The sequence below is a fragment of the Pinus tabuliformis genome, chromosome 9 (genome assembly GCF_031772625.1).
Source record: "Pinus tabuliformis cultivar Carrire ecotype Pingquan chromosome 9, CPIR1, whole genome shotgun sequence".
NCBI classification, from domain to species: domain Eukaryota; kingdom Viridiplantae; phylum Streptophyta; class Pinopsida; order Pinales; family Pinaceae; genus Pinus; species Pinus tabuliformis.
This window is the reverse complement of record NC_142307.1, coordinates 1,062,023,586-1,062,050,753: the sequence shown is the minus strand read 5'-3', so window position 1 is coordinate 1,062,050,753 and position 27,168 is coordinate 1,062,023,586. Positions and strand designations below refer to the sequence as shown.

The 27,168-nt window shown below is 46.6% G+C and overlaps 1 non-coding gene and 1 pseudogene across 1 annotated transcript; both read left to right on the top strand.

Moving 5' to 3' along the window:
- Nucleotides 1–7,565: 7,565 nt before the first annotated feature.
- On the top strand, nucleotides 7,566–9,355 carry LOC149152413 (18S ribosomal RNA; annotated as a pseudogene).
- Nucleotides 9,356–12,135: 2,780 nt separating this feature from the next.
- LOC149152412 (25S ribosomal RNA) lies at nucleotides 12,136–15,502 on the top strand. The gene has a single exon (XR_016263927.1). It is a non-coding gene; the product is annotated as a 25S ribosomal RNA (ribosomal RNA).
- The last annotated feature ends 11,666 nt before the right edge of the window (nucleotides 15,503–27,168 follow it).

The window sequence follows — 27,168 nt, the reverse complement described above, 5'->3', positions numbered from 1 at the left end:
TGTGCACGTTCGTGTAGCTCATTTTCCTGGCTCTCCCTTGTCCCTTCATTACAGTCGAGTGGGCGCCCATGTAAACTCGTTTGGGTGGGTCGTTTGAGGGCATCCGTGTCAACTCATTCGGGCAGGTTGTTTGATGGCATCCATTTAAACTCGTTTGGGTAAGTTGTTCAGTGTGAGGGAGCACCCAGGAAAATGAGCTGATATCAAAATTGCTAAGTTGTGACCGGGGGTGGGATTTGTGCACGTTCATGTAGCTCATTTTCCTGACTCTCCCTTGTGCCTTCGTTTCGGTTGTGTGTGGGCACCCATGTAAACTCTGTCTGGTTGCTTCGGGTTGGGTTGGGTCAGGTTGGGTTGGGCCATGTCGTGTCGTGTCGTGTGAGGTCACCAATGAAAATTCGTTCAATTCGGTCGGGTCGGGTTGTTACGCCCATGTAAACTCGTTCGGTTCTTGCTTTTCGTGTGAAAAGTGGGTTGGTAATTGAGATGTTTGTTCAGTTCTGCCTGAAGGATGGCCTTGGGTCATTTGTAGGGTGGTTGATTCTCATCTACTCTCCATCCCCACTTGGTAGCACATGAGCGGTAATGTTGGCCATGCTTGCCTTGGTTCCTCTATCGGCTTTTCGTCTGAAAGGAGGGTTGGTAATTGAGTTGTTTTTTCGAGTTTGCCTAAATGGCCTTGGATCATTTGTAGGGTGGCTGATTTTCATCTTCTCTCCATCCCCAATTAGTAGCACATGAGTGGTAATGTTGGCCATGCTCGTCCCAGGAGGCATATGTGAACAATTCCCCTTCTTCTCTCCAAGTTCTTGGAGTTGTATGGGTTTTTGTGGTGTGGCTCCCTGGCTCATCCTGGTCCCCTCATGCCCATCCAAATGCTACAAGTGACAAGTTTTATTTTCGTGTGAAAGGTGGGTTGGTAATTGAGTTGTGTTTTTGGGTTTTCCTGAACAATGGCCTTGGGTCATTTGTAGGGTGGTTGATTTTCATCTTCTCTCCATCCCCACTCGGTAGCACATGAGTGGTAATGTTGGCCATGCTCGTCCTGGGAGGCATATGTGAACAATTCCCCTTTTGCTCTCTAAGTTCTTGGAGTTGTATGGGTTTTTGTGGTGTGGCTCCCTAGCTCGTCCTGGTCCCCTCGTGCCCATCCAAATGATACAAGTAACAATTTTTATTTTCGTGTGAAAGTTGGATTGGTAATTGAGTTGTTTTTTGGGGTTTTCCTTAAGGATGGCCTTGGGTCATTTGTAGGGTGGATGATTTTCATCTGATCTCCATCCACAATTAGTAGCACATGAGCGATAATGTTGGCCATGCTTGTCCCAGGAGGCATATGTGAACAATTCCCCTTCTGCTCTCCAAGTTCTTGAAGTTGTATGGGCTATTGTGGTGTGGCTCCTGGGCTCATCCTAGTCCCTTTTTCTTTTCACGTGAAAGGTGGGTTGGTAATTGATTTGTCTTTTCTGGTTTGCCTAAAGGATGGCCTTGGGTCATTTATAGGGTGGCCAATTTTCATCTTCTCTCCCTCCCCACTCGGTAGCACATGAGCAGTAATGTTGGCCATGCTCATCCTCAGAGGCATATGTGAATGATTCCCCTTCTACTCTCCAAGTTCTTGGAGTTGTATGGGTTGTTGTGGTGTGGCTCCCTGGCTCGTCCTGGTCCCTCATGCCCATCCAAATGATACAAGTGACATGTTTTATTTTCGGGTGAATGGTGGGTTGGTAATTGAGTTGTGTTTTTGGGTTTGCCTGAAGGATGGCCTTGAGTCATTTGTAGGGTGGTTGATTTTCATCTTCTCTCCATCCCCACTCAGTAGCACATTAGTGGTAATGTTTGCCATGCTCCTCCTGGGAGGAAAATGTGAACAATTCCCTTTCTGCTCTCTAAGTTCTTGGGGAGTTGTATGGGTTGTTGTGGTGTGGCTCCTGGGCTCATCCTGGTCCCCTCATTCCCATCCAAATGATATGAGTGGCAAGTTTTCTTTCCGTGTGAAAGGTGGGTTGGTAATTGAGTTATTTTTTCGATCTTGCCTAAACGATGGCTTGGGTCATTTGGGGGGTGGCCGATTTTCATCTTCTCTCCATCCCCACTCAGTAGCACATGAGCAGTAGTGTTGGCCATGCCTGTCCCGGAGGCATATGTGAACAATTCCCCTTCTGCTCTCTAATTTCTTGGAGTTGTATGGGTTGTTGTGGTGTGGCTCCCCAGCTCATCCTGTTCTTGTCATGCCCCTCCAAATGATAGCAGTGATAGGTTTTCTTTCCATGTGAAAGGTGGGTTGGTAATCAATTTGTGTTTTCAGGTTTGCCTGAATGATGGCCTTGGGTCGTTTGTAGCGTGGCCAATTTTCATCTTCTCTCCATCCCCAGTCGGTAGCGCATGAGCGGTAATGTTGGCCATGCTCATCCTGGGAGACATATGTGAACAATTCCCCTTCTTCTCTCTAAGTTCTTGGAGTTGTATGGATTGTTGTGTTGTGGTTCCCTGGCTCATCCTAGTCCCCTTGTGCCCATCCAAATGATACAAGTGATAGGTTTTCTTTTCGTGTGAAAGGTGTGTTGGTAATTGAGTTGTGTTTATGAGTTTTCCTGAATGATGACCTTGGTTCATTTGTAGGGTGGCCGATTTTCATCTTCTCTCCATCCCCACTCGGTAGCACATGAGTGATCTGAAAATGGAATGTACTTGTTTACGGGTGCAAGGTATCCATTTCCAATTATTTCAACTGTGAGCTAAACACTCCCAATGACCTCTAAAATTGTGTAAACTTCTTATTTCTTATACAGAGATAGACTGTAGGGGCATTCACCAGACATGTCACCTCTAAAAAGAGGATGAGTTCCAGAGGCTACCTGGCCCTCTACAGGCTCTGCCTAAAGAAATAAACAAGTAAACACTTAGAAGTCTTTGACATACACATGCTTGAAGTTTAAGGTCTTGCGGAATAAGACAAACAACTTTCTGCAGCTGAATAGGTGATTATGTGTGTATGCAAGTTATGTATATTTTGCTGTTTAAAACTTTATATCAGTTTTGTTTACCATATCATCTTCAGCAAATAAAAGACATCAAAATGATAAAGCAGTTCACCCCCTCCTGGGCTACATCTGCTGGACCAAGCCTCTCCAACTAGGCTTGTCCTCTTGTATTAAAAATGCTACAAAGGCTAATACAAGAATATGGGTGTCTCAAAGGACAGATCTGACTGTAAATACAGAATCAGAAGATAGGAATTAGCTAAACATGCTCTTTCCCAAACACTAAACAGTGAATTTTGTACCTTTTACAGTACTTTCCCCAATTGGCCCTGGTGGCCCTTTACACTTACATGGAGAATTTAGAGGTGAAGATGACCTAAATTGGTTCTGAAACCTCTGCCATTAGACTCAGAAGGTCGAAAATAGCAGACATAGGCTTTTGAATCACCAAAAACGAATGAAAATAGCCCCCAAACAGCTCAATCACTGAAATGGCCCCGGTGGCCCTGAAAGCTTCCCTGAAGCTAAACAGTGAGAAGAATGCCTCAGAAGGCAAAACGAGCTGTAGAAATGGATTTAGAAGGCTGGAAAACTTCAGGAATGACCTTCGTTCCACATTCACTGGCTGCACAATTCCCAATGCAGCTCCCAAACTGATTTGGCCCTGGTGGCTCCTGGAACTTCCACGAAGAAACAACACCTGCAAATGACCTCAGATGGCTGTGAAACCTATGCCAATGGCTTCAGAAGGTCGAAGAGACCCAAAATAAAAAAAAAATTCGTCCAAAACGGACTTTCCTAGCCAAAGTTATGGCCATTTACTCCCAACTGCCAGCTTGGCCTAAAAAAACTCAAGTTAACTTTAGTTACGGCCAGATAGGCCCGCCAAATGTGGAGCGGCCGCAAAATTTGGCGCCACCACCAACAGCTCCACCATGCTAACTGTAGTTACATTAAATGCTGGCCTCGGATTTCGTGCTGGCCGTTTGGACTGGCGGTTAGGAGCTCAGCCCACGGTTCTGGCGCTGGTCATATGGAGGGCGGGGCTGGCCCTTAGAAGCTGGCCCCCTTCACTTCCCGCCAGAACTAATTTTAAACTTTAACATAATTTTCCTCCGCACATAAATCAAATGAGCGCTCGGTGGCGCGTTGGTAAACCGTTGAAGTGATAACGTGGAGGAAGTGGCAAAAAATTTTAAATGCATATGCGCCCATGAAGTTTGTTGACGTCACACAGGCCACGTGGCGCCCTCCGAGCCTGCCACGTGGCACTTTCTGATTGGCTGTCAAAAAGGAATATTCCAATGAATATTCCGTGGAATATTCTTTTTTTAATTTTTTTTTTTTTTAAATTCAAATTTCTAAAGTTATTGAGCAATTCTTCTTTTTGCCATAACTTCCTCATACGGCGACCATTTTTCGAACCGTTTGCGGCGCCGGAATCGGGAGAACGAGCAATTTCCAGTCGTTCAGGTTCCAATCAGTTCTGAGCACTTACATTTTTGACCATTTTACGACACTTGGTCCTGAGCTCCTGATCAATGAGTGGTAATGTTGGCCATGCTCATCCTGGGAGGCATATGTGAACAATTCCCCTTCTGCTCTCTAAGTTCTTATATTTGTATGGGTTGTTGTGGTGTGGTTCACTGGCTTGCCCTGGTCCCTTTGCCTTTCCAAATGATACAACTGATAGGTTTTATTTCTTTGTGAAAAGTGGTTTGGTAATTGAGTGGTTTTGTCGGGTTTGCCCGAATGATGGCCTTGAGTCATCTGTAGTGTGGCCAATTTTCATCTTCTCTCCATCCCCACTTGGTAGCACATGATTGGTAATGTTGGTCATGCTCGTCCCTGTCCCTCTTTCCCATCCGAATGATAAAAATGTTAAAATCTTGCTCAACGCTCCTTTGAGCCTTTGTTTTTGTGGTCCCAGATGGAAGCCCCAAAACTCTGTCATGCCTATGTCACTATTGTGTCCCTCGGCTGTTGCGAATAGAAAATTTTGATTGGGCTAGGAAGCCATGTGTGGCTCCATTGAAATTGGCTCCTCTTTACATTTTTCACCTCCTCCCTATTTGGTGGGGAGGTTTTTGCTTTCTGAGTGAAATTTGGGTTGGTAATTGAGTTGGTTTTTTCGGGTTTGCCTCAAGAATGGCCTTGGATCATTTGTAGGGTGGCTGATGTTCATATTCTCTCCATACCCACTCGGTAACACATGAGCGGTAATGTTGGCCATGCTTTTCCTGGGAGGCATATGTGAACAATTCCCCTTCTACTCTAAGTTCTCGGAGTTGTATGGGTTGTTGTGGTGTGGCTCCCTATGATGGCTAGCCTCTTCATTGTTCGGCTGTTTATGGTGCCAATTTCTTGTGCTTGTACTCTTTCTGTGTTGGCATTGTCGGTTGAGATGCATACATTTAAGAGGGACATGGAAGGGTTTTGGTTGTAAACCACCTACCCTCCCTCTTGCTTGCTTTTTCTGTTGGGCAATGTGAGGCATTGTTCTCCTTATTGTAAAGTTAAGGGTTGGAATTCCTTTCAAAGTGCACATCGTTCATGGTTACATTGGCTTTGACGTTTTGATAGACTTTTTAGCCCATATGTTTGATCACGTGGTCAGATTTTTCCTTGCATCTTGCATGCGTGGCAGGCTTTTGTGGTTGGAAATGTTAAGTCAGAACATTTATGGGCATTTTTTGTTTCAATTATGTATGCACTCGTGGTCCAATGGGGAGGAGGCTTGCTACGTTGATGGTGGGGGTTATCTGGAAGAAGCATTTCGAGGTGGAATGCTTTGACCTCCTTTGTTTGTGTGGAGGTGGCCGTAGGTGAAAATTATTCATCGTCCAGTTGGTAAAGCTATGGGAAATCTCCTAGGTTGCTTGTATGTAGGGTGCATGGGGTGCGGAGCTGTCCGATCCCTCCTCCTGTTTGGATATGTTCTTGTATTATGTAGCGAGCCTCTTGATTTTCATTTATTTCCTTCCTTTGCTTCGCATCATGGTTGTCACAGGTGGTCAAGTGATCGAGGTCCACCATTGTTGCTGTCCAGGTGGACTCTTAGGTGGCCTCGGTGTGCGGTGGGGAGGGTCGGGGGCCATTTCTAAGAGAGGTTGTGGGCTCGGTTGGTCTTGTTTTATTTCCTTCTATTTCCTTTGCATTGAAAGTGATGCAAGTGGTCACGCAATTGAGGTCCATCGTTGCTGCCGTCCAGGTGGACTCCTAGGTGGCCTATGTGCAGGGAGGGGAGGGTTGGGTGGCATTTGTTGTTTCAATTATGTATGCGCTTATGGTCCAATGGGGAGGAGGCTTGCCACATTGATGGTGGGGGCTATCTGGAAGAAGGATTTCGAGGTGGAATGCTTCAACCTCCCTCCTTTGTGTGGAGGTGGCCGTAGGGGAAAATTATTCACTATCCAGTTGGTAAAGTTGTGGGAAATATCCTAGGTTGCTTGTACGTAGGGTGCATGGGCTGTAGAGATACCCAATCCCTCCTCCTGTTTGGATATGTTCTTGTATTGTGTAGCGAGCCTCTTGATTTGCATTTATTTCCTTCCTTTTCCTTTGCATCATGGTTGCCACAAGCGGTCAAGTGATCGAGGTCCACCGTTGCTGCTGTCCGGGTGGACTCCTAGGTGGCCTCGGTGCATGGTGGGGAGGGTCAAGGGGAATTTCTAAGAGAGGTTGTGGGTTTGGTTGGTCTTGTTTTATTTCCTTCCGTTTCCTTTTTATTGAGGTTGTTGTAGGCGATCATGCAATCAAGGTCCATCATTGTTGTTGTCTGGGTGGACTCCTAGGTGGCCTCTGTGTGGGGAGGGGAGGGTTGGGGGGCATTTCTAAGGGAGGTTGCGGGCTCAGTTTGTCTTGTATTATTTCCTTCCCTTGCCTTTGTGTCGAGGCTGCCGCAGGTGATCATCCGATCGAGGTCCACTGTTGCTGCTATCCGGGTGGACTCCTAGGTGGCATTGGTGCAGGGTGGGGAGGTTTGTATGGCCTCTCTATGATAGGATTTGTGGTTGGTCATCCTCTTTTTATTTCCTTCCTTTTCCTTCGCATCGAGGCTACCACAGGCAATCGGGAGATCAAGGTCCATCGTTGTTGTTGTCCGGGTGGATTCCTAGGTGCCCACGGTGTGGGGTGGGGAGGGTTGGGGCTAATTTATAATATAGAGGTTGCATGGTTGGTCGTTCTCCATTTATTTTCTTTGCATCAAGGCTGCTGCAGGTGATCGAGAAATCGAGTTCCATCGTTGCTGCTGTCTAGTTGGACTCCTAGGTGGCCTCGGTGCGGGGCATGGAGGCTTTTGGAGGCATTTCTAAGGGAGAGGGTGAGTGATCGCTCATTTTCTTGTTGTTTGGGGCATGGTTGAAAACTTTGGAGTGGGCTTAGTGCATTGTGGCTCAGCAGGTCTACCCATTTGTTCACCATGTCCTTGGCATGTTGGATGTGCTTCCTTCTTGGGATGTAAGAGGTGCAAGGCATAAACGTTTTACATGATATTTTGACATCTCTTTGACTTGATGGGTGTTCAAGTTGGCTGTTGGTAAGAGAGTGCTCGAAATGCCCTTTGAAGTGGGAGGGTGCTACCTGGTTGATCCTGCCAGTAGTCAAATGCTTGTCTCAAAGATTAAGCCATGCATGTCTAAGTATGAACTACTTTAGACTGTGAAATTGCGGATGGCTCATTAAATCAGTTATAGTTTTTTTATGGTACCATACTACTTGGATAACTATAGTAATTATAGATCTAATATGTGCACCATGTCCTGACTCTTTGGAAGGGATGCATGTTTTAGATAAAAGGCCGACACAGGCTTGCCCACTTCTCTAGTGAATCATGATAACTCGGCGGATCACACAACCCTTGTGCTGGCGATGCTTCATTAAAATTTCTACCCTATCAACTTTCGATGGTAGGATAGAGGCCTAGCATGGTGGTGACGGGTGACGAAGAATTAGGGTTCGATTCCTAAGAGGGAGCCTGAGAAATAGCTAGCAACATGCGTGCAAATTACCCAATACTGACATGGGGAGGTAGTGACAATAAATAACAATACTGGGCTCATCAAGTCTGGTAATTGGAATGAGTACAATCTAAATCCCTTAACGAGGATCCATTGGAGGGAAAGTCTGGTGCCAACAGTAGCGGTAATTCTAGCCCCAATAGCGTATATTTAAGTTGTTGAAGTTAAAAAGCTCATAGTTGGATCTTGGGTCGTAAAGGTCGGTCCACCTACTTGGTGTGCACCTGCCCTTCCTTCCCTTTTGTCGGTAGCGCGATCCTGCCCTTAATTGGCTGGGTCATGGCTCCAATGTTGTTACTTTGAAAAAATTAGAGTGCTCAAAGCAAGCTTATGCTCTGAATACATTAGCATGGAATAACGTGATAGGAGTCTATCCCTATTGTGTTGGCCTTCAGGACCAGAGTAATGATTAATAGGAACTGTCGGGGGCATTTGTATTTCATTGTCAAAGGTGAAATTCTTGGATTTATGAAATACAGACCACTGCGAAAGCATTTGCGAAGGATGTTTCATTAATCAAGAATGAAAGTTGGGGGCTCAAAGATGATCAGATACCATTCTAGTCTCAACCATAGATGATGTCGACCAGGGATTGGCAAATGCTTCTCTAAGGACTCTGCCAGCACCTTCTAAGAAATCAGAGTGTTTGGGTTCTGGGGGGAGTACGATCGGAAGGCTGAAATTTAAAGGAATTGATGGAAGGGAACCACTAGGAGTGGAGCCTGCGGCTTAATTTGACTCAACATGGGGAAGCTTACTAGGTCCAGACATGGTAAGGATTGACAGATTGGGAGCTCTTTCTTGATTCTATGGGTGGTGGTGCATGGTCGTTCTTAGTTGCTAGAGTGATTTGTCTGGTTAATTCCGATAACGAATGAGACTTCAGCCTACTAACTAGCTATGCGGAGGCTCCCCTTTGCAGCCAGCTTCTTAGAGGGACTATGGCCGTTTAGGCCATGGAAGTTTGAGGCAATAACAGGTCTGTGATGCCCTTAGATGTTCTGGGCCACATGTGCACTACATTGATGCAGTCAACGAGTTTTTCTTCCTGGTTCGAGAGGATCGGGAAATGTTCTCAAATTGCATCGTGATGGGGATAAACCATTGAATTATTGGTCTTCAATGAATAATCCCTAGTAAGCGCATGTCATCATGTTGACTACGTCCCTACCCTTTGCACACACTGCCCATCGGTCCTACCGATTGAATGATCTGGTGAAGTGTTCAAATTGTGTCGATGATGGTGGTTCGCCACCATAGAAATCGTGAGAAGTTCATTGAAAATTATCATTTAGAGGAAGGAGAAGTCGTAACAAGGTTACTGTAGGTGAACCTACGGTAGGATCATTGATAGCAGGGGTTTTATTTTTTGGTTCGGGTTGGTTGGGTTTCGATTGAAATGTGGCACTATGTGGTGTGTCTCTAGGGGAGCGGGTTTGGTGTTTGGCAAGAACATTGTCGGTTGCTTGTCTTGTGGTAATGCTTGTTTTTTCATGTGTGTGCTTGCAAGCCATTCTTGTGCTTGTCCCACCCATCCTTTGTTTTCCTTTCCCCCAATGTGTTTCTGTACAGGGTTTGGAAGCTTGCTTCTTGGGAGCCCTTCCGACGATCTGTTTGGTCAGGCATGGCTGCTGCAGTTGAGGTGCTTGGGAAATACGATGGATAAATTTAGACTCATTCATAGCAGCGGTGTTCGGTCTTTTGTTCATTGGAAGGAATAGGCCAAGGGTGCGGGTTTCCATTGTTGGCTCTCTCGAAAAGGCTACGGTGGTTGATGTGTTGCTTGGGTGAGCATTTTTGCTGGTGGTTGGGTCGAGGGAGTGGTTGCGTGCGTGCGTGGTAGCTTAGACCTTCCGTGAAGGGAAATTTTCAGGGTGGGATTAGTATGGGATGGATGAAGAGTGGTTCAACCCGTTAGGCTAGCCACCCTAGTTCTCTTGACCATTCCTCGACATGCCCTTGTGGAAGGGTTGGGTGTCAAGGTAATGGAAAACCCCTCCCTCAGTCTGAGCTCCATCAAGATTGTAATTTTCCCCATCGATGGGCATGAGGGTGGAAATCTTATCTCGTGCCTTTGCCATCAAGGGAATTCCTCGTCCTCTCGTGAGCCACTCCCCTTCTAAGGGAAAAAGAAGTAGCGGGTTGTGTCTTTGTTCCTCCCTTTGGATTCTGGGTTTTTTGTGGGACTTATTCATTTCTTTGTTTCATGGTGTGTGCTTTGCAGACGTCCCTCTCTTTAGTGGCCTTGCACCATCGATGTATTTGTGGCCCCGTGGATTTCTCCAACATTGAGTTTTGGCTCGTGAGAACTCCCCTTTGGAGTTGGATTCTTGACCCCCATTGACTTTCTCGCTGGAAAGGTTATTGGGTGTTTTATACACAGAGTGGTGCAATAGCAGGGTGGGTTTGTTATTAGTAGTCTATTTGTCATTTGAAGCCTTGTGCTGGGTTGGCGGGTTGTTTACCTCTCAGTAATGTTCTCTAGACATTGGTCTCATCACGGCCCTTGTCTTTTCTAGTGGTCAAGTTTAGGTTGTGATTTATTTGCTTGGTTATTTGATTGTTGTTTGTTATGTTGTGCCATAATGTATGTGGGAGGGTGTGAAGAGGTGGGATGCTTTTTGATTTGGTGCCTTGTTTGATTTCTTTTTGGTTAGCAGACATCTACTCGGCGTCTTGTTGAGCTTGTCTCCTTTCTTGGGATCTTTGTTTCTTCGGTTTTGTTTTCTTCCCTTCTTCCTTTTTCCCCTAGCTTTATGGAGAAGAGGTGGGATTGTTGTGGATTGGTGCTCGGGAAGGAAAAAAATTAGTACGAGTTCCTGGGGTGGCCACCCTAGTCCTTATCGTTCTCTGTCCCCTACAATTCCCCCTTTTTGTGAAGGCACGGGGTTTGGGAAGCTTGTTATCTATTTGAGCCTCCCCTTGTGAGCTGTTAGCCACATTTGATGTCTCTTGCTTTCTTCCCTTCTTGATTTTGGCCCCTAGCTTTACGGAGAAAAGGTGGGATTGTTGTGGATTGGTGTTCAAGAAGGATGAAAAGTAGTGCAAGTTCTGGGGGTGGACACCCTATTCCTTCTTGATCGGCATTCCCTATAGTTCCCCCATTTTTGCGAAGGCACAAGGTTGGGGAAGCTTTTTTTTTCTGTTTGAGCCTCCCCTTGTGAGCCAGTAGACATGTTTGATATCTCTCTTTCTTTCATGTTGTTTTCTTCCCTTCTTCCTTTTGGCCCCTAGCTTTACAGAGAAAAGGTGGGATTGTTGTGGATTGGTGTTTGGGAAGGACAAAAAGCAGTGTGGGTTCCCAGGGTGGCCACCCTAGTCCTTCTCGATCGCCATCCCCTGTAGTGCCCCCCTTTTTGTGAAGGCACAGGGTTGGGGAAGCTTGTTCTCTATTTTAAGCCTCCCCTTGTGAGTCGGTAGCCACAATTGATATCCCTTTGTTTCATTTTGTTTTCTTCCCTTCTTCCTTCTGGCCCCTAGCTTTATGGAGAAAAGGTGGGATTGTTGTGGATTGGTCTTTGGGAAGGATGAAACGCAGTGTGAGCTCCCGAGGTGGCCACCCTAGTCCTTCTCAATCATCGTCCCCTTCAATTCCCCCCTTTTTGTGAAGGTAAGGGGCTTTGGAGGCTTGTGCTTTGTTTGAGCCTCCCCTTGTGAGCCAGTAGCCACATTTGATCTATTTCTTTCACCTTGTTTTCTTCCGTTCTTCCATTCAGTCCCTAGGTTTACGGAGAAAAGGGGGAATTTTTGTGCACTGGTGTTTGGGAAGGATTAAAAGTTGTGCAAGCTCCCGGGGTGGCCACCCTAATCCCATGAATCATCAAGTTTTTGAATGAAATTTTCACCCGAGGCCTCAGTCGAGGGTATGTCTATTTGGGCATCACATCCCATTCGAACGTGCTCCTTGCAATATGTTAGGGAGTAGTGGCGCTGGTTGTCCATGCCCAATGTGATGAAGATGGATGAAATACCTCGAGCGATGTTTTGTGGCATGCGTCGACGAGCGGTGATCTTGTCCCCTTGGATGGGCAGTCAGTGTTAGCTGATGTGGGCTTTGAGTGGCATTGCTCGAACTTTCTTTTCTCTCTCTTGTCCTCCCATCGGGTAGGGTGGATTTAGCTCCAACTTTGCGACCTTAGCTCAGGCGAGAACACTTGCTGAGTTTAAGCATATAATTAAGTGGAGGAAAAGAAACTTACAAGGATTCCCCTAGTAGCGGCGAGTGAACCGGGAAGAGCCCAACATGAAAATCGGGCGGCAACGTCGCCTGAATTGTAGTCTGTAGAAGCATCCTCAGTGACAGAATTGGGCCAAGTCCCTTAGAAGGATACACCTCAGAGGGTGACATCCCTATCGGGCCGGGACCCTGTCGCATCACGAAGCATTGTCATCGAGTGAGGTTGTTTGGGAATGCAACCCTAATTGGGTGGTAAATTCTGTCCAAGGCTAAATACGGGCAAGAGACCGATAGCGAACAAGTACCGTGAGGGAAAGATGAAAAGGACTTTGAAAAGAGAGTTAAAGAGTGCTTGAAATTACCGAGAGGGAAGCGGATGGAGGCTATCGATGCGTCTCGGTTGGATGTGGAATAGTTCAGGCTGGTCCAATGCTCTACTTGAGGTGCAAACCAACACGGGCTACTGCATCGTCACAAGCACGGGTGGATTACTACCTATCGGTTTGTTGTTGTGGTTGTCGAGGAACGAAGCGTGCACCCTTCTGGCAGGCTGTGTGCACCTGCGCACTTGTGGTGTTGGTTGGCAGGCTTTCCATTCGACCCGTCTTGAAACATGGACCAAGGAGTCTAACATGTGTGCGAGTCGGCGGGTTTGAAAACCTGTGAGGCACAAGGAAGCTAACAGGTGAGATCCCCTCTCTGTGGGGGTGCATCATTGACTGACCTTGAGCTTATGCGATGGGTTTAAGTGTGAGCACACCTATTAGGAACTAAAAGATGGTGAACTATGCCTGAGTAGGGAAAAACTAGAGGAAAATCTGGTGGAGGCTCGTAGCGATACTGACGTGCAAATCATTCATCTGACTTGGGTATAGGGGTGAAAGACTAATCAAACCATCTAGTAGCTCATTTCCTCTGAAGTTTCCCTCAAGATAGCTAGAACTCATGCTCAAGTTTTCATGGGTAAAGCAAATGATTAGAAGCATCGGGGGCGTAATGCCCTCGCCCTATTCTCAAACTTTAAATAGGTAATAGGGTGCAACTGCTCCATTGAGCTGCGCCATGAAATTGAGAGCTCCAAGTGGGCCCTTTTTCGTAAGTAGAACTGGTGATGCAGAATGAATCGAAAGTTAAGTTATGGTGTCGAATTTCACACTGACCTAGATCCCACAAAGGGTGTTGGTTGATTAAGACAACAGGACGGTGGTCATGGAAGTCAAAATCTGCTAAGGAGTGTGTAACAACTCACCTGCCAAATCAACTAGCCCTGAAAATGGATGGCGATGAAGCGCACAACCTATACTTGACCATCGAAGCAATTGCCTAGATCCAATGAGTAGGAGGACGCAGGGGTCGTTGAGAAACCTCGGGCGTGAGCTTGGGTGGATCAGCTGCCGGTGCAGATCTTGGTGGTAGTAGCAAATATTCAAATGAGAACTTTGAAGATTGAAGTGGGGAAAGGTTCCATGTGAATAGCACTTGGACATGGGTTAGTTGATCCTAAGATATGGGGAAGCCTTGTATCAAGGGTTCACTTTACACGAGCATCGAAAGGGAATTAGGTTAATATTCCTAAACTAGGACATGATGGCGGGTTGTAACGTTAGGAAATCTGGAGACATCATCGGGGGCTTGGGGAAGAGTTATATTTTCTTTTTAATAGCTTGCCCACCCTAGAATCGGTTCACCCAGAGATAGGGTCTAGTAGTTGGAAGAGCACCACACATCTTGCGGTGTCCAGTGCACCCTCGATGGCCATTGAAAATGTAGAGGACTTAGTACCATTCATGCTCGGTCGTACTCATATTCGTATCAAGTCTCCAAGGCGAACAACCTCTGGTCAATAGAACAATGTAGGTAAGGGAAGTCGGCAAAATGGATCTGTAACTTCTGGAAAAGGATTGGCTCTGAGGGCTGAGCCTAGGGGTCTATGCCCTCAACTCGTGGGCTATCGGTAGTCTAGTAGAGCTACTCTCGCGGTGAGGGCAGGCAATCACATGCTGATTGGGCTACGGGTGTAAAATGCCCCCTGTCGGGGGCCTTTCCCTAGGTGTCGAACTGTCAACTCAGAACTGGTACAGACAAGGGGAATATGATTGTTTAATTAAAACAAATCATTGCGATGGTCCCTATGGATGATGATGCAATGTGATTTCTACCCAGTGCTTTGAATGTCAAAGTGAAGAAATTCAACCATGTTTGGGTAAATGGTGGGAGTAACTATGACTCTCTTAAGGTAGCCAAATGCCTCGTCATCTAATTAGTGACATGCATGAATGGATTAACGAGATTCCCACTGTCTGTATCTACTATCTAGCGAAACCACAACCAAGGGAATAAGTGGGAGACGACTTTGTGAAATGACTTTAGAGGTGTAGAATAAGTGGGAGCCGTTTTCGACACAAGTGAAATACCACTACTTTTAATGTTATTTACCTATTCCTTGGGGAAGAGATGGGGAACTGCCCCTATTTTTGGCCTTAAGGCACGTTTTGGCGAGTCAATCTGGGCAAAAGACATTTTCAGGTGGGGAGTTTAGCTGGGGTGGAACATCTGTTAAAAGATAACGCGGGTGTCCTAATATGACCTCAACGAGAACAAAAATCTCATGTGAAACAAAAGGGTGAAAGCTCATTTGATTTTGATTTTCAATACGAATACAAACCATGAAAGCATGGCCTATCAATCCTTTAGATTTTTGGAATTTGAAGCTAGAGGTGTCAGAAAAGTTACCGCAGGGATAACTGGCTTGTGGCAGCCAAGCTTTCATAGCGACGTTGCTTTTTGATCCTTCGATGACGGCGCTTCCTATCATTGTGAAGCAGAGTTCACAAGGTGTTGGATTGTTCACCCACCAATAGGGGACATGAGCTTGGTTTAGACCATCGTGAGATAGGTTATTTTTACCCTAGTGATGAACCACACCACAATAGTAATTCAACTTAGTATGAGAGGAACTGTTGATTCACACAATTGGTCATCATGCTTGGTTGAAAGGCCAGTGGTGCGAAGCTACCATGTGTCAAATTATGACTAGCTGCCTCTAAGTTAAAATCCATGCTATAAGCGGTGCATGTCACTCTTCGACTGTATCTCAACTTGCAGTAGGGGTGTCGCTTTATCGCCCCTAGGGGCCTGTGTCATTTGCAAACCGCGACTGTGAAGCATCTCAGTCAGGGCAACTTTGAAGTTCAATTCCAAATGGTCGTTAAGAAGAATCCTTTGCAGATGACTTAAATATGCGACGGGGTATTGTAAGTGGTAGAGTGGCCTTGCTACCATGATCCACTGAGATTTAGCCCTTGGTCGCCTCGATTCAGAGCTTCGCTCTTGTCACAAACAAATCCGGACAACCCTCCCACTCTTGCGCCTTTGCCTCTTCCTCCAGATGACAATTTTTTATTGCTTGGGGGTAGGAAATTTGGGGTTTCCATGCCATGACGAAAAAGGCGTCGAAGCTTGGGAAAATTGGGGTTTCCATGTCATGCTCTGGCACCCAAAATTTTGGGGTTTCCATGTCGTGCCTCGATGCCCAAAATTTTGGGGTTTCCATGTCGCACCTGGCGCCCAAAATTTGGGGTTTCCACGTTGCAATGAAAAAGGCGCCCAAGCATGGGAAAAATTGGGGTTTCCATGCTGCACCCTAGCACCCAAAATTTGGGGTTTCCACCCGGTGCCTAAAATTTGGGGGTTCTACCTGGCGCAAAAAAATTTGGGGTTTCCATGTCGCACCCAAAATTTAGGGTTTCCACCCGGCGCCTAAAATTTGGGGCTTCTGCCTAGCACAAAAAAATTTTGGGTTTCCATGCCACGCCCAAAATTTGGGGTTTCCAAATTGTGCCTCGGTGCCCAAGCCTGGGGAAACTTGGGGTTTCCATGTCGCGCCACGACCGAAACTGGCGGCACCCAAGCCTAGGGAAACTTAGGGTTTCCATGTGGCACCCTGGCACCCAAGCTTGGGAAACTTGGGGTTTCCATGTTGCACCATGACTGAAATCAGTGGCACCCAAACCTGGGGACAAGGAAAATTTTAAGGATGGAAAATTTTCTTGAAGTTTAAAACATTGGCGAATCTCACTAATCCCTAATATGCAAATTATAAATGTTTATTGATATATTTGTAAAATTATTCAAATTTATAATAATTTTATATATAGTCTCTATATAATGTTGGCGATTTTTAAGGTAAAATAATTTTATATTCTAAAATTTGGGCGAATCGTCTTTTATAAAATTGGAAATTGGCGAATCTTTTTTGTGGAAAAATCATGGAAAATTAGCCCACTGGGCGAACATTAGCCCCTAAAATTTTCCATGCCTGGGGAAACTCGGGGTTTCCATGTCGGACCCTGGTGTCCAAGCCTAGGAAGCTTGGGGTTTCCATGTCCTGCCCTTGAAGGAACCACGGCCTTCCGCATTTTACAGCACGATGGAAATGTGGGGTTTTCAACAATGTCCCAACGCGGTGAACTTGGTGTTTCCATGACGATGCGAACCAGCTTGCAAGTCTCGGGAACTTGGGGTATTTTAAAACCACTACCCAAGTCTAGGGAACTCGTGGTTTCCATGTCGTGGTGCGGCCAAATCCACCGATGGAAACCACCCAAGTCTGGGAAACATGGGGTTTCCATGTCGCGGCACACCTCGAATCGCCCGAGATTCTATGGAACTTCGGATTTCAATGTCATGGAGCAACGAAAAGCTTCCAAAGTCCAAGGAAATTGAGGTGTAGAACGACGGCATGATGTAAACTGCTACCCAAGTCAATGGACACACGGGGTTTCCATTTCACGTCATGACAAAAATTGCTACCCAAGTCTAGGAAATGCGGGGTTCCCATGTCGCTTGCACTGTGGCTAAAACTACCACCCAAGTCTGGGGAGATTCAGGTTTCCATGTCATCGCATGATAGGGAATGACTACCCAAGTTTGGGGAGCTTCAGGTTTCCATGTCATCATGTGACAGGGAATGACCGCCCAAGTCTACCGAACATGGGGCTTTCCATTCCGTGGCATGACGGAAACCACCAATTATGGGAAACTCGGGGTCTTCCATGTCCCACCATGATAGAAACCATGACATCTATGTAGGGAACTCTGGTTTCCATGCCACGGAATGACAGAGAACCGCCCAAGTTTGCGGAACCCAGGGGATTCTATTTCATGGCATGAGGGAAACTGCCTAATTCCGGGAACCTCTGGGGTCTTGATCTCCCGCCCGGGCGAAAACCACGGATCCAGTGCAGGGAACTTGGTTTTCCATGTTGCAACATGACCGAAATCGCCAAGGTTTATGGAACTCATGGTTTCCATGTTGAAAAATGATGAAGAACCACCCAAGTCTTGCGAACTCGAGGTTTCCATTTCATGGTGGGGTGGAAACCACTTGCCTGGTCTATCTCTGGAACTTGGGGTTTCCATGCCTCGTTGCAATGGGATCCATCCAAGTGAGGGGAAAGTAGGATTTCCCTACCCTACCGTGATGACAGCTACCCAAGTGAACGAAATCTATGGTTTCCATGTCCCATCGTGTCAAAAACCTCTACCACATACGCAGGGGGGGGGGGCTGGGGTGTCAGGGATTTGAGTTGGGAGCGCCCAAGAGAGTCAAAAGAATGAACCCATAGTACGGGTGCCCGCGTTCGGTGATATGCGACTCGGGTGAGCATTCAGTTATATGCAAAGACTTGGCATAGCATTCTCTTATGCACGACGATGATGGGTGCACTCATGGAGGGTGCGTCGTGTTGGGCATGGCGCATGCCCCTTGATACCTGCACAATGGGTGGGTCACTGATGGAAGGCACGTGGGTGACCCTTGTTAAGTGCCCAAATGAAAGAGGTGACCATGTGTGGATGAGTTAGGATGCAGGCAGGTGTACGATGTGCGACGATGGGTGTAATCGGCTAAGTGTTGGAGCCGACCCATGGGTGCGATGATGCACACGAAGGGACGCGGTAGTTCATTGGAATGGGATGTGTTGAGGTTATATGGCAGGTCAACTAGGCATGCATGTTGATGGATCTAACCCTTGTTATCCACGAGAGACACGACCCTTGGGCGAAAGGATGCGTATAAGTAAGGAGGATGGTGTTTGATGAAGGGATATCGAACTCAGACTTCCACATCGCAGAACAAGTACGAAGGAAGGAGATGGGCGAAAACGGAAGGAAGAGAAGGATGTGAGTAAGAGGGCCACACCAGCAGGTGGACTACAGTGGCTAGGTCAGACTTGGTAGTGTGGAGAGGTATAGCGGGGCAGGTTACCATCTAGGCAGGTAGGCCGCACTGAGTGCAGGCCATGCACCCTCACTATGGACCACACAGATGGGTAGAGTTTAGGCACCACAAAATGAAAAGTCAGGCGAACAAGTTCACAGTTCAGGTTTGGAGTTGTGTTGTGCAGGCCACAGGCAGTGCAGCATGACCACACGACACGATGGGTTGAAAGAATAATTGAAGAAGATAAATTTATGGTAAGTTATTTTCGCTGCATTGTTAAGAACACTTATTGGAAAATTGACTGAGTGTTGAAGTAGGTGCAAACCGTGTACTCAAGTATTGGTAAAAGGAAAAAGTACGGCGGTGCCACACCCACTTATGTGTGGTTGAAATACTACCACTAGGATAGGAGCGTGACATGGGGTCTCCCAGTCCCTCCTCGACAAAAGTCGCCAAATTGTGGGGAACTCGGGGATTCCATGTCTTGCCTTATCGAAAGCCTCCCAAGTGCGGGAAATTTGGGGTTTCCATGTCTCATCACGATGGAAATCACCCCAGGTGCAATAAAGATGGTGTACATCAAGTCTGCAACCTCACATCAAGAAAAAGGCTCTACTGGTCAAGAGAATGAAGGTTTCAAAGTATCTTGCTAAGGATCAAAGGTTGGAGTCTCTTCTAGAGCTAGTCCACCATGGACTATCAAAAGTTGAAAAAAGGACACAGTGCCGGGGAACAAAGTGTTGAAGAAAAAAAGTGCAAAGAGGAGGAAGGACTCGACTTGTGCTTGGAGGATATTATTGTCAAGGGTCTAGGGCTTCGTAATGACCAATAAGAAGCTTCAATAAGAGAAAATTTACGGAAGGGTTTTCCTCTCCGAGAGAGAGAGGTTTTTCCTTGGCAGAGAGCCAACATCTTGTGTTCTTGTTCTTATGTTTTTGGCACTAGTTTGATGAAGTAAAAACACATGCATTAATAATAAGATAAGAAGATTAAGATAACAAGATAAATTGTAAAAGAGCTTCACAAATTGTTATCAAGTCTAGAAGAATCCTGCTATACCCCATTTCCCCAGATTATTCAACGCGATATCGGAGCTAAGGTAACACATCAAGGAAAGGGAATCTCAAGAACATCTGCAAGGTTGGAGCATCATGCCAAGAAGTCTCAATCACATCAAGGACAAGAAGGTCTACCATCTATCATTCATCATGGAATACTACAAAGAAAGAAGAAACGCCTTGTATAAGGGCACCTACAAGAAGAACAAATCAAAGAGGGACCTACATCAAGCTAGAACATCTTGAAAAATGAAAGGCACTATGAGTCAAGTCATCAAGCAAGTCCATTTGAAGAAAGAAACTTGAAGAACATCAAGATCTAAGGAAGGCAAGCCATCAAGTCTTCAAGAAGAAAGCAAGTTCACTACATCTCAAACTCTATCAAGTAAGTATATGTCCCCTTCTGAGTATACCTCAGTGTCTTTTTGCAAGTAAAGTAACAAATTGGTTGGGACCACTACATGTCCAAAGTCCAATGATTTGGATGCCAAGAATATGGATGCTACAAAATGGATTATCCTAAACTTAAAAAGGACAACAACAACAAGACAAAAAGGGAACAAGCTCATGTAACTCAAGAAGTGAAAGAAGACAACAAGAAGCAAAAGAAGGAAGATCCTCCTATGACTAAGTCAACCTCTTTGCTTAAATTCTTCTTTAAAAGGGGGTAGATGTTTCATTAGGGTTCCCATTTATGGGATCTAATAAAGGATGATATACAGGTGAGAGTAGATGAAGCAAGAAAGGCTACACCAATTGAGGAGAACTATCAAATAAATCCGAGATGATAAAAGCATAATCAAGACGAGGTATGTATGCATCAAATTTTAAGTCATGTCATCATATATATTGATTGGGTCATGAGAAAAGTTCTAGAATCATGATCAAGAATAAAAGGATCTCTTTCACCAATGACATGCTCGGAGGCATGTACTACAATGGAGTAAATGTCAAGATGAAGAAGTGCTCTCATAAGAAGTATAAGGTGGTTGAATATTCAATCCAAGAAGAAGAAAATGAAGAAAGAGATCAAGCATGTGAAGAACATCGTGGTCACAAAGAATAACTATTTGACAAGATTCCTCAACATCTCTTGAAAGAAGGCATGGCAACTCAAAGGAAGAAAAAGATAAAGAACCCTTGACACATACGAAGGCCTTGGCGATAGTAAGGTGCAGATAACCAATTCAACTCTAAAAATATGTCATGATGAAGAGGCCATCCAACAAAAGCACCATTTGGTGTTGAAGCAATATCACGATGAAGTCATGAAGGGCCACTAAATCAAAGTATGGGAACAAGCAAGTACAACTAAGCATCCATGTGATAAGTATTATGAAGGATAGACAAGATGACAAAGGAGTAGCTAGATGACAAAAAGGACCTGATATATATCAAGAAGGCCACTTTCCATGAAGGGAGCAATGACATGATAAACTAGGAGGGAAAGTGATCGATGGCCAGTACCTTGCCAAGAAGAAGTTCAAACAAATACTTCATAACATCGAAGGAAAGAAGGATATCAAGCAGCTGAAGGACCCATGAAGAAGATTTTGTTGATGAATGGACAATTCCCTAGCTAAGTGGGAGTTCTAACAAGTTCCCAACTACAAAGGAGCTTGGGCAAGTTCCTTGTCAGAGGAAACTTTGCCATGTCTTCCTCAATCAAGGGGAAGAGATAGGCACAAAATTCTTGTCTTCACTTGGCAAGAAAGAATGGGAGGATTGGGTAATCATCTGGCATCTGATGCTCTTTGAGGATGTGTAGGGCATCCAAGACAAGGGTAGGCAAGAGGAGTGATATTCTTTGAGGGTTGGGAACCCAAGACAAGAATTGTCTTAGCAGGTCATACTCAGGGAACACCTGCATGGGTATGTAGCTTTAGAGACAATGACTAAGGTGTTTATAAGTCACTGGCCTCTCCAACATTGTGCTCCGGTCTTATGAGAGATAAAGTTGTTAATCAATGCCTTGCTATGAACAATGTTGGCTAATATGATGCTATAACAGATGGGTTTCAAACCGGTTTCTCTTATGTGAATTATTCAAGATTGAAAAATAGCCAAACACCTTCTAATGATTTATGAATACCTCCCTAGTTAAGAGGGGGTGTTGAAGAAAGTGTAACTGGGTTCAGTCTTCATAAATGCCCTTTTGATATTTGTATTTATTCAAGAATATATATATATATATATATATATATATATATGAGATTTATCATTGAGTTTCTTGCTTATTGAAATAGGCCTAGCACATGTTAAAGTGTTATAAAGAGTCAAAATAAAATGTTGAAGACCTTAAGGGCATGTTACACTAGGTATATTTATGTATTAGAGTCAGGTATTCCTACCCTCATGCCTTCGTTCTGGTTGTGCACCCATTCAAACCCCAAATTTCCTTCAGGTAGGCTGGGTCATCTAGTGTCATGCCGTGCATGGTGACCGGGCACACGTGGCCATGCCGAAAATGCTAAGTCGTGACTGCCCATGTGCCTTCTGCATGTTCATGTGGCCCGTTTTCCCGACACTCCCTCGTTCCTTTGTTTGGGTCATGCACCCATGGAAACCCCAAATTTAATTTGGGCGGGTCAGGTTGGCTCTCCCAGGGAAGGTCAAGTCATGTCGTGTCATGTATGGGTGCTCGAGCACACGTGGTCATGCCAAAAATTTGAAGTTGTCACTACTCATGTTTCTTCTCCACGTTCGTGCAGCCTGTTTGCCTGACGCTTCCTCGGGCCTTCGTTCAGGTCGTGCACCCATGGAAACCCCAAATTTCGTTCGGGCCGTGCATACATGGAAACCCAAAATTTTGTTTGAGTGGGACAAGTCGTGTCGTGTGTGGGTGCTCGTGCAAATGAATTCGGGTGAGTCTAGTCGGGTCATGTCCTGGCATGTGTGGGTGCTCGAGAACATGTGGTTGTGCATAAAATGCTAGGAGGTGACCACCCGTGTGCCTTCTGCATGTTTGCATGACCCATTTTCCCAACGCTCCCTTGTGCCTTCGTACGGGTCATGCACCCATGGAAACCCCAAATTTCATTTGGGCGGGTTGGGTCATGCCATACGTGGGTGCTTGCACAGACATGGCAATGCCAAAAATGCTAATTCATGACCCCCCATGTGCCTTCTACATGTTCGTGCGACCCGTTTTCCTCGCGCTACCTTGTGCCTTCGTTCGGTTCGTGCACCCATGGAAACCCCAAATTTTTTTCGGGTTGTGCATACAAGGAAACCCAAAATTTTGTTCAAGTCAGGTCGTGTCGTATCATGTGTGGATGCCCATGCAAACACATTCGGGTAGGTCAGGGCAGCTCGCCCAAGGTCGATCGGGTCGTGTGATGCCATGTGTGGGTGCCCGGGCACATGTGGCCATGCCAAAAATGCTAAGTCGTGACCGCCCGTGTGTCTTCTGCACGTTCGTGTGGCCCGTTTGCCTGATGCTCCCTCGTGCCTTCGTTCGGGTCGTGCGCCCACGGAAACCCCAAAATTTCGTTCGGGTCGTGCACCCATGGAAACCCCAAATTTTGTTCAGGTGGGTTGGGTCATGTCGTGTTGTGTGAGGGCACCTAGGGCACACGTGGCAGTATCAAAAATGTTAAGTTGTGACCGGGGCCAAGCTTTGTGCATGATCGTGATGCCCGTTTGCCCGAATCTCCCTTGTGCCTTCATTCTGGCCGTGTGTCAGAGCCCATGTAAACTCGTTCACATGGGTCATTTGCCATGTAAACACTCGTTCAGGCAGGTTGTTTACCATGTAAACTCATTCAGGCAGGTCGTTTGAGGGTGCCTGTGTAAACTTGTTCGGGAAGTCGTTTGCCATGTAAACTCATTCGAGCAGGTCATTTGAGGGTGGTCGTGTAAACTCGTTCGACCGGGTTGCTTGAGGGAGCCCGTGTAAACTCGTTTGGGTGGGTCATTTGAGGGCGCCCATGTAAACTCGTTCCAGTGGGTCGGTTGAAGGCACCCACATAAACTTGTTCGGGCAGGTCATTTTCCAGGAAAACTCGTTTAGGCAGGTCATTTTCCATGTAAAATCATTCGGGAGGGTCGTTTGAGGGTGCCTACATAAACACATTTGATCATTTCGTTCAGTGTGAGGGCACGCCCAAGCATACGAGACTGTATCAAAAATGCTAAGTTGTGACCCGGGATGGGCTTTGTACATGTTCGTGCAGCTCGTTTGCCCAGCTCTCCCTTGTGCCTTCGTTTTGGTAGTGTGGGCATCAATGTAAAATCGTTCGAGTGGGTCATTTGAGGGCGTCCATGTAAACTCGTTCGGGTGGGTCATTTGAGGGCATTCATGTAAACTTGTTCGGGCGGTTCGTTCGAGGGCGCCAATGTAAACTCTTTCGGGCAGGTCGTTTGAGGGCGTCAATGTAAACTCGTTCGGGCGGGTCGTTTGAGGGCGTCTGTGTAAACTCATTCGGGCAGGTCGTTCGGGCGGGTCGTTCGAGGGCATTCATGTAAAATCGTTTGGGTGGGTCGTTCGGGCGGGTCATTCAAGGGCACTCATGTAAACTCGTTTAGGCAATTCATTTGAGGGCATTCGTGTAAACTCATTTGGTCGGGTCATTAAGTGTGCACCAGGGCACACGAGCCCGTATCAAAAATGCTAAGTTGTGACCTGTAATGGGCTTTGTGCACGTTCATGTAGCACATTTGCTTGGCTCTCCTTTTGCCTTCATTTCGGTCATGTGGGCGCCCATGTAAACTCATTCAGGCGGGTCGTTTGAGGGCGTCTGTGTAAATTTGTTCAGTCGAGTTGTTTGAGGGCATCCGTGTAAACTCGTTTGACTAGGTCAGGCGAGGGCATATGTGTAAACTCGTTCAGGTAGGTTGGGCGAGGGATTCCATGTAAACTCGTTCGGGTGGGTTTTGACCTGGGGTGGCCTTTGTGCACGTTTGTGTAGCTCGTTTTCCTGGCTCTCCCTTATCCCTTCATTTCGATCATGTGGCCGACCACGTAAACTCATTGAACGGGTCGTTTGAGGGCTTCCGTATCAACTCGTTTAGGTGGGTCAGGCAAGGGCATCCATGTAAACTCATTCAGGTGGGTCGGGTGAGGGTGCACCCCGTGAACGAGCCTGTATCAAAATGCTAAGTTGTGACCTAAGGATGGCTTTGTGCACATTCGTGCAGTTCGTTTGCCCAGCTCTCCATTGTCCCTTTGTTATGGCCGTGTGGGTGCTCATGTAAACTCGTTTGGGCGGGTCATTTGAGGGCATTCGTGTTAATTCATTCGGACGGGTTGGGTGAGGGAATCTGTATAAATTCATTTGGGTGGGTCGGGGGAGGGCATCCCTGTAAACTCATTCGGGCAGGTCAGGTGAGGGCACACCCAGGTGAACGAGCTCCTATCAAAAATCCTAAGTTGTGACCCGAGGTTGGCTTTGTGCACATTCGTGTAGCTCGTTTTTTTGACTCTCCCTTGTCCCTTCACTTCGGTCGTGTGGGCACCAATGTAAGCTCGTTCGGGCGGTTCATTTGAGGGCGTCTGTGTCAACTCGTTTGGGCGGGTCGAGTGAGGCTGTCCCTGTGAACTCGTTCGAGTGGGTCGGGCGAGGGCACGCCCGGGCAAACGAGCTCATATAAAAAATGTTAAGTTGTGACCTGAGGTTGGCTTTGTGCGCATTCGTGCAACTGATTTTCCTAGCTCTCCCTTGTCCCTTCATTTCGATCATGTGGGTACCCATGTAAATTCATTCGGGCGGGTCATTTGAGGGTGTCTGTGTCAACTTGTTTGGCCAGGTCGAGCGAGGGCGCGCCCCGGCGAACGAGCCCATATAAAAAATGTTAAGTTGTGACCCGAGGTTGGCTTTGTGCACGTTCATGCAGCTCATTTCCCCGGCTCTCTCTTGTCCCTTCATTTTGGTCGTGTGGGCTGCCATGTAAACTCGTTCAAGCGGGTCGTTTGAGGGCATCCGTGTCAACTCATTCGGGCGGGTCGTTCGGGCGGGTCGGGCGAGGGCGTCCATGTGAACTCGTTCGGGCGAGGGCATGCTAGGGCGAACGAGCCCATATCAAAAATGCTAAGTTGTGACCCAAGGTTTGCTTTTTGCACGTTCATGCAGCTCATTTTCTCGGCCCTCCATTGTCCCTTCGTTTCGGTCATGTGGGCACCCATGTAAATTCATTTGGGCGGGTCATCTGAGGGCGTCCATGTCAACTCGTTCAGGCGAGTCAGGCAAGGGCATCCGTGTGAACTCGTTTGGGCAGGTCAGGTGAGGGCACACTTAGGCGAATGAACCCGTATCAAAAATGCTAAGTTGTGACCCGAGGTTGGCTTTGTGCACATTCGTGCAGCTCGTTTTCCTCGCTCTCCCTTGTCCCTTCGTTTCGGTCAGGTGGGTGCCCATGTAAACTTGTTTGGGCAGGTCATTTGAGGGCATTCGTGTCAACTCATTCGGGTAGGTTGTTCAGGCGTGTAACACCCTGTGGCTAGCGAGTCACCCGGGCGTGCCCACTAATCAGCCGAAGTAGCAGGTGAGGTAGAAAGGCGACCAACAGGCAAGACATATTATGTGGGTGAAGTTCGGCCGCATGTTTATACATGGGCAAGCTAAATGAGTCACCCATGGGCTAACTGAGGAAGTTTGTGAAATGGGCGAGTTATAGTGGGGTAGTCCCATGTGATGGGTGGGACGGCCAACATATGAAATGAGTTTTTCAAACTAAAGGCGCGTCGGTTGGGTGAGATGAATGAGTCAGCCAGGTGGCACGACTCGCCCACCCGCCATATCAATACATGGTGTGGTTGGGGAGGTTGGAATCATTCGAACACATTCAATCAATGCTCTTCGAAGGGAGGTGCGAAGTAGGCCACAGTGAAGGCGCACATAACTGCAGGTTATGCATCCGCTCAACGGGTATGCAGACACGAAGTTTGGTGAATGGGTGGCACGGGTTGTGGGCTGCACGAAGGCGCCCGCCCATCGGTCGGTTGTATGCACGGGTGGAGGGTTGCACAAACGCGCACACCCATCAGTTGTAAGTATGGGTGGAGGGATGCACAAAGGTGCCTGCCCGCTGGTTGGTGAACTTGGGTGGAGGGTGCACAAAGGCGCCTGCTCGACGGTGAACTCGGATAGAGGGTGCAAGAAGGCACCCACCCGATGGTGTGACAAACTCGGGTGAAGGAGTTCGTGTGGAGGGCTGTACGAAGGTTCACTCGCCCGACTTGTGGAAGGATTTTGGGTGAAGTGTGGATTGTGTGGGGAGAAATGATCATGCAAGGTGTGCACGAGGTGGGTGCCCATTGGAAAACGACACGGGTAAAAACGTCAATGGAGCTTTTGCTCCCGGTCACTTGTATTTTCACAAAATCATAATAAAACATTATTATTTCATATGATGGTGTCCTCTCTAATGTGTTGATGTTTATGATTATATGTTTATATTGTTAATGGATTCCTCACATTAATATTGTTAATAAAAGATAATGAATGTTAGATGTAGTTCGCAAAGTAACTTAATAATGGAACATGTTAGATACTTAGACTGTGCTGCACATTTTCCAATTAACGAAAAATATTTAGGGGCATGACACATGATATCAGAGGTACTTGTAGAGAACAAACATATATGCAGGGAAAAGTTATGGAGAAATTGTGGATTAACAGTCCAGGTTTCCTAGACTTGATGGTTCATGGCAAGACCATTCAAGCTCTGGTGGACACGGGGGCCACTAATAACTTCATGATGACAT